This window comes from Camelus bactrianus, chromosome X, assembly GCF_048773025.1.
Source record: "Camelus bactrianus isolate YW-2024 breed Bactrian camel chromosome X, ASM4877302v1, whole genome shotgun sequence".
In the NCBI taxonomy this organism is placed as follows: Eukaryota; Metazoa; Chordata; class Mammalia; order Artiodactyla; family Camelidae; genus Camelus; species Camelus bactrianus.
The window spans coordinates 43073347-43081731 of NC_133575.1; positions in this window are offsets into that span (position 1 = coordinate 43073347).

The window sequence follows — 8385 nt, forward strand, 5'->3', positions numbered from 1 at the left end:
GAGCGGGACCGGGGCTCCGACTGCGCCTGCGCTTCAGGACTCCCCCTCACCCCCCCCACCTCAGCCCCCGCCGGCCGCAGCCTGTGCTGTTTGGGGATGTTTCCAGTCCACCCCCAACTCCATTCACTTCAGCGCCTCCGTTCATCCGCCTGCTCCCCGCGTGCACACGCTGCACGCTGAGTCCCAGGCCCCGGCGCTCCCCCTCCCCCGCCAACCTGGGCGTCCGCCTCCCTCCCTGGGGCGGCCGCTCACTCCCCCCGAGGGCTAGGGGACTTCTGAGGGTGATGGTTAGAGGCAGAAGGCAGGAGGCACCTCCTTAGCGTCTCGCTGCCTCCCTGGGTCGCCTCCCCCGTCCCCGTGACTAGGCGACGCTGGAGCCGGCTGCGGATCGGACCAGTCCCATGTCCCTAACTCCGCTGTCGCCCTCACTGTCCTGCCCGAGGCCAAGGTGGTCCCTGGTGCTGAAGGACAGCTCCCAGTTTAGCTGCCGCAGAGGACAGAGCTTGGAGAGCGTCCTGGAGGGGGCAAGACAGTGGGCTGAGATGGATAGTAGCGATGGGGAGTCGTTTTTGCCCTTAGTAAGATTTCCAGCAGCCTCTCCCGCGTCCTAGCTTCCTGGCTCCCCCTACAGGCCGCTGAGAACAGCTGAGCGAGAGTTAGGGAAGCTGCGCCTCCAGGATGGAACCATGTGCTTGGGGCTCTCACAGAGTCACATGGTAATAGGAACTCAGACGTACAAACGTCCTGCCGCGACACTAACCTTGTTTTGATTCCACCAAATCTCAGACTGATCCGGTTGTCTGCTTCCTTTTCTCACACCCTCCCACTCCCAGTAACTCCCACCTCTAATTTGTAATCAAACATTACCAGTAAGGATTTGTTAATATTAAAAAGAACAACAATAGAACAGTTTTTATTGAGCATTTACTAGGTGCTAGGTACTGTCCGAGGCACTTTGCCTTCATTATTTCATTTAATCTTCGCAACAATCTAATGAGATAGGCACTGCTGTTATCTTCATTTAGGTATGAGTAAGCTGAGGTTCAGAGTGGTTAGGTTGCCTAAAGTCATACAGCTAGTAACCAAAGAAACCGAGAGACAAACCCAGGCAGTCTGGCTTTAGAGATCTCAACACTCCAGTAAAGCCCTGAAAAGATGAATGAATGGGTGGAAGACAGTCCTGCCTTCAAGGAAATTGTAGTCTATGTGAGAAATACACAGATGAGGCATATATGTTGGCTAGTGGGAGTATTCATGGGCTGGAGACTTGGGTTCAGGTAATAGTTCTACCATGTGCCCAGAATATGCCATGTGCCCTTAAGAGAGTCCTTTCTCTCTGTGAGTTTTGGTTTTCCTCTGAGTAGCACGGAAGGATGCCAAGGGCTGAATGAGATGGGTGTGTATCATTAGCACTACTCTGAGGTGGGCTGGAGGGATGCATGAAAGGTTTCTGGAAGATGGAGAACTTGAGCTGGTTCCTCAAGCAGTAGCAAGATTTAGGTGGATGGGTGGGTGGGAAAGGCATTCCAGGTAAGAAGAATGCAGGTGAAAAGTTTCAGGGATGAGGAGGAGCCTAGTATGGTTGTGGAGCCATGGGTGTGACAGGTTGGCTGTATTGGTGGCGAGAGCTTGTGGGGAAGAGTAAAGGGACATGAGACAAGGGACAAAACGTCAGGCATTTGGGAGACCTATTCATTATATTCCAAGCACTCTGCTGGGGACTAAGTAGGAGACTGAGGTGGATCAGATGTGGCCCTGCCCTTGAGACACTCACAGTTGAATTAGGGAGGCAGGCATTTTAGAGAAGGAATCACAGCCCAGTGTAATAAGGATGATATGAGTGGGAGGGAGGAGAGGTCTCCCTCCCACACAGGAAGGGGCTGATCAACTCTGCCGGCTTCCCTTAGAGGTAACTTTGCACACAGACACTTGATTTGGGGGCATTCATTCATTTAAGTATTCAGCAAACAACTATTGAGGATCTGTTATGTTCCAGACATTGTACTAGGCATCTGAAATATAGACAAGAGTAAAATATGTGTCTTGGGCTAAGAGAGTTTATTCAAAATCTTAAGGGATGAGTAAGAACTGGCTAGACAGATAGGAGAGAAGGTGGTGTGTGAAGGATGTCCCAGGCAGAGGGAATGTCATGTGTAAAGGCAGAGGAGCAAAGCCAAGAATGGCATGCTCAGAAACCTGCAAAGGAGTTCACTGTGACTAGGTGTGAAATGGGAGCACTGCCAAAAATGAGGCTGAGGATTTGGCAGGAGCCAAATCATGAAGGGCCCTGGGTGTCATGCTAAGTAGTTTGGACTTTATCCCAAGGATACTAAGAGCCACGGGAGAGGTTGAAAGGGTTTCAGCAGGAGGTGACACACTCAGCTTTGTATTTTCAGAAGATTCATTTGGCTGCTGGATGGAGACTGGGTTGGGCAGGGTGGGGGGTGGGTCGGGGGTACTCGAGGCAGGGAAACTGGTGAGGAGACTGGTTAATAGTCCAGGTCAGGGTTGTTGAGGGCTGAACAAACACAGCAGCAGCAAGAGTGGAGAGAAGAAATGCACATGGGAGGGAAATGGCAGAGGTTGAATTGAAAGAACCTAGGACTGGCCTAGATGTAAGGAATCAAGTAGAGACAGGGCCTGAAGAAGGAGGATGAAAGCAGAGGGTTTGAGTTAGTGACACTGGCCCGACTGCCCCTGCTAACTTAGGAACTGTGTTTCCAGAGCCCTTCTTTGTTTAGTCCTTGGAGGGTACAGTGTTCTGTTTAACAAAGAAGGCTAATCGCTTACAGATACCTAGTTCAGAGCTGATTGGCAGGACCACAGTGATTGACACCCTTGAGTACCAATGAAAGAGCAGCCTGCCAGGCCTAGGCTATCAGCTCTGAGCACCTCTGGAGCTTTCTGTGAGGAGTCACTCAGGCAAGACTCCCTCCCCCTCCCCCAGCATACACAGGGTGAAAAGTGTCTCACAAAGGTCCATTTATCACAAGAGCACAATATAACAATAACTTACCCACACAGTACCCGCTGCACACAAAGGAGAGGTGGTAGCACACCGGCAGTCAGAGGAAGTTCTCATTCTCTTGCTTTAGATGACACAAGAAATTGAGATGGGGGAAGGGATGGTGTTGGCCTCTAATCAGGTCCCTGGAACAGAATAGAGGAGGGAGGGTAAGGGGAGAGGAAGGGGGGGGCTGCTGCTCCCCAGAACTAGTGGGCCCTGGCCAGCCTTCTTCCCAACCCTTTCTCTCTACCTGTTCCCAGGTCAGCAGAGGCTAAAGCCAGAGGATAAAGGAGGGTCACTTCTGAGGGGGCCCAGACTGCCCAGGAAGAGTGATAGAGTGCCCTCAACGCGGGAAGAGAACTTGGAGTAGAGGGAGGACGGAAAGGTTTTTTTTCCACAGTGAAATTCCAGCAATTAGGCAGAAGGAAAAGTGGGAGCCATTTAAAGAGACCACTGTGCTTACACAGGGAGCTTTCTGTTAAGCTCAGATCTTAAAAGGTCGTGGCCAAAAGATGGAAATGAGAGCATGTAATTATGGATGAATCTAAGAACCCATAGTAAGGGTGTCCGGAGGGCTAAAGCACAGCTTGAGCTGAAGCTGGTCAGGCTTTGACTGGATCCCCCCACCCTGTCCCCCTCCTCCCTCCAAAGTTGGAGTAATTTTCCTCCCACCTGCAGGCTATGCCTGTCCTAAGGCAGGAAGGGTTGAAGGGTTCCACCATGCACACTGTTACTCAGACTCAAATAGTCTCTTTGCTGCCAATCTGAGTCTGATCTCGTTTCCACTGGGCTTATTTTACTCCTCAATTCTAATCCATGGCCTCTGTCTCATATTCTGTGTCTGAGTCCCCCAATTAGAGACCCTGCGCTTTTAGTCCACCATCTAGGGAGAAAGTCCTGACCCCAAACCCCAATGCAGTGACTGAAGCCTGTTGGCCTACTGACGGTCTTCTCTGATCCTTACTGTCCACTGGTAATTATAAGTGTCTAAATGCCTCTAGTCATGTTTGCCCTCCATTTGGATCCCAGTTTTCCTATGTTATAATCCTATGTCAGTTAGGTATGCTTTGGGCTGCAAATAACTTAGACAATTCTACAACAGTGACTTAAATAGATAGAAGTTTGTCTCATGCAACAAAAATTCCCTGGGTACATGGCCCAGGGCTGGAAGGCAGTTCAACAATGCCATCAAGACCCCAGCTTTTCACTCCACCATCCTTAGGGTAGGCTTTCATCTACTTGCTTTTTGCCTCATGGTCACAAGACAGCGGCTGCAGCTCCGAGCCTTATGTCTGTATTAGAGACAGAGAGAAGGGGAAACAGCCACAGGGCAAGAAAGCTCAGGACAGTGGGCCTTCTAGAGAGGCTTTGCCATTTTATTCAGAATGTAACACTCTCCCCAGTGAGAGCCACATACATTTATTTGACACTCATGGCTACAAAGGAAGCTGGGAAATCCAGTCCTTTTAGGCTGGGCACATTGCTGCTCCAAGCAAATTTAAGATTCTGTAAGTAAGCAGGAAAGGGAATCCTTACTGGGCAGGCAACTGGAAGCATCTTCCATGAACCCCAACCACCAACTGCTTGCCTGGACCACCTTTCTCTTATTACTAACCTCCACAGATAATGGTCTTTGACTGCTGGACTTGACTTCTTCACAGCAACTACAGCTGGTTTGTTTCTCTAGCAGATAGAAGAGACCTGCCTAGTTTAACAACAGCACATGTGAAAAAGACCTTGATTTGATTGTAAAGTCAATGCAAGCTAACAGAGTGATGATGCTGCCAAAGGAGGTAATTAGATTTTCAGCTGCATTAATAGAAGTATAGAACCAGAACAAGAGAAAAGATGGTTCTGCCCTTCTCTACAATTGTCACATCCCACCTGGAGCACTGTGCTCTGTTCTGGACATCCCATTGAAACAGGGATACAGTGACAAAGTGCAAAGTGTCCAAACGTGAGTCACCAGGCTGGTGCACCAGCAGCCACATCCTAGGATGAACAGTTGAGGGGCCTGGGATTTTTCGGTCTAGAGGTAAACAGGCTCAGGGAAGATCTCCCATAGGGGAAGGATCAGAAGTAATTATTCAAGTTGGGGTTCAGAGCCAGGGTAAAATTACAGCAAGCAGGGTAGTATCAAATGATTAAGTGGGAGGCTGGGAGAATCAATAACAATAAAAACAAACATTTATATAGTGCTTAATATGTATCAGGTACCGTTCTAAGCATTTACATATATTGAGTCACTTAATCCTCTGTGGCAACAATTCTGTAAGGTAGAAACTGTTATTGTCTCCGTTTTCCAGATGAAGACAGACAGATTAAGTCACTTGCCATAGCAAGTGGCTGGGGTAGAATTTGAACACAAGAGTTCATGCTTACCTTACCTCCTTTCAGAAGAGGGTTGGTAATTCTTGGTAATTGCCTAGATTTGAACACCAGATACACCAGATAGCATTTGCAGCTTGCCTGATTGTTCAGCAATGGCAAGTAAGTTGGCACAGATGGGGCAGAGAGGGATAGGGCCCCATTTTAAGACTTGCAGCTCAGGGGATTCCTCTTGGATATCTTGATACCTTCTCAGCCAAAACCCAAAGAAGTAAATGCCCACATCTTAGCCCACCTTGGGCTTTTCCTCTTGCTTCCAATTTCCAGTGTGAGGAATCTGACCTCAGCCCAAGGGAACTGACAGAGTGGCCTCACCCTAGACTCTGTTCCACTCTAGGTGGCAAAGGTAGAGATGGTTGGCCACTTCTGGGGTCACCACCACCCTAAAGCTTGTAGTGTGCTGTCTGTGGCTCCTGCAACTGCCACCAACCCAGGCCAAGAGAGCTGGTTTTCTGGCCACCTTTTAAGCAGGCCCAGAGCCTGATAACTCCTCAAAGATGCTAGGAGTAAATCCACCCTGCCCTATATTTCCCAGAGTCATCAGTCTACTCCCGAAGTGTAAGCCTCACCTCCACCCTCCAATTGGTCCTCATACTACTCTGGTTTTTCTCTTGAGCTCATCTCCTTCCAGTTTTTGTCCACCTTCCAAAGTCTTCCACCAGAACCCTCTTGACCAGCTGCTCTTAAATCAGCATTCTCAACCTCTTTTACCTAATAGAAACCTAGTTCTCCCCAGAAGGTTCTGTTTCCCCTGCTGCCTTCTTATGTGAAAGCTGCTTATTGTCTTGTTCAGTATTTTAGGGTCAGGAGGTTGGGTACGAGTCTTCCTTGCTCCCCACTACTACTTCTGGACCATTTGTTTTCCTCCCTCTTGCAAACACTACAGCTCTTTTGAGACTCACATCATTTCAATATATCACTCACTCCTTTTCATCGCTGTCATTTATGGACCTCCTGGTCATATCCTCTGTAGTGGATTAAATTGCATCCTGTGAAAAGATATGTTGAAGTCCTAACCCCTAGTACCTGTGAAAGTAGCCTTATTTGGAAATAGGCTCTTTGTAAATGTAATCAAGTTAAGGTGAGGTCATACTGGATTAGGATGGGCCCCTGACTGGTGTCCTTATAAGACAAGGAAAATTTGGACACAGAGAAAGATACAGAGGGGAGACAGCCATGTGGTGACAGAGGCAGATGTTGGAGTGACAAGTCTATAAGCCAAACCAAAGAGTGCCAAGGATTGTTGACAATCACCAGAAACTAGAAGAGTTGCATGGAATAATAGGTAGATCTCTGTCAGGGTCCCTAGAAGGAACCAAGTCTTCTAACATCTTGATTTAGGACTTCTGGCTTCCAGAACTGTTTGAGAATAAATTTCTGTTTTAAGCAAGACATTTTGTGGTAATTTGGTAGAGGAGCCCTGGGAAAGGAATACAGCCTGTTTCTCAATGAAGACTTTGGTTTCCGTCTCACTGGCTTTCCTCTCCCCCCCAACTGTAAGTCCTGCCATCATCCTAAGGGACTTAGGGTCCATGTTGATAATTCAGCCATCACTTGGACCTCCTGCTTCCTAAACATCCTCATCTCTTCCACTCCACCTGAGCCACCTACCTCCATTGTCTCAAACTGGATCTGCTCTACTATTAATCACCAGTCTCCATTGAGCCCTCAACACCATTTCATAATCCTACTAGGTACTAAATTGCTTTAGTACCTCTCACTCTCCAGGATGACTATTTCAAAACTTTTCTACTCTTTTCTTAAACTTCAAACCCCTGTGTCTACCCTCTCTCTCTCATAGCAGATAACCTGATCATTTACTTTATCAAGAAGATTGAAGCAGAGGGGAGGGTATAGCTCAGTGTTAGAGTGCGTGCCTAGCATGCACAAGGTCCTGGGTTCAATCCTCAATACCTCCTCTAAAAATAAATAAATAAACCTACCTACCTCCTCCCCACCAACATACAAAAAATGATTGAAGCATCAGGCAGGCCCTCCACTTCTCACATTACCTCATCAACATCCTCTGTAGGACTTTCCTCCTGTAATAGTGGAAGAGGTGTCCCTTCTTCTCAGACTGCCACTCCTTCCACTGGTGTTTGTAGCCTATCCTGTCTCTCCTTCTCACACTGTCAACTATTTCTTTTCTCTCCTACGTATTCAACCTCTTTCTCTCAACTAGATCTTTCTCAGTAGCAGGTAGAACAGTCTCTCCCATCTTAAAAATAATGTTCCCCACAACTCCATACCTCCCTCCAGTGACCACTCATTCTTTTCCCCTTCCAAAATAAACTTCTCAAAAGAGTTGTCTGCATTAACTCCCCAGCCTACTCCAAATATGCTTCCTCCCCATCACTAACCTGAAAGTGCTTTCACTCAGGTCACCAATGACCTTCATGCCATTCAATTCAAAGGATTCTTTCCATCATTATCTTACTTGGCTTCTCAGTGGCATTTAACATTATTGACTGCTTCCTCTTTATTGAGACACTTTCTTCCATTAGCCTATTTTCTTTTTCTCCTACCTCCCTGAGCACGCTTTATTGATTTTTGGGGGGGAGGAGCTCATTTTTCTCTAACTGGCTTTAAAATGTTGGAATTCCTTAAATCTTCATGACTTTCTCCCTCTATACTCTTTCACTAGGAAATCTCATCCATGACCATGGTATGCATTCCATAGTTATATGTCTACTGAAATGACTCAAACACTACTCAAGTTTAATACATCCAGGACCAAACCTCCAATCTCCTCCCTGAGATCCAGGTTTTTACCAGTTTCCCCTTTTTTCAGTGAATGGCATCTGCAACTATCCATTTATGCAATTCAGAAACCTAGGAGTTATTCTTGGCAAACCCTCTTCCTTGCATCCAATCCATCACTAAGTTCTATTTTACCTCTAAAGAGCTTCTTCGCTGATCCACATCTTTCCAGTGACACTGCCAGCCACCACCCTTGTCCAATTTACCATCATCTCTCATTTTATCTATTA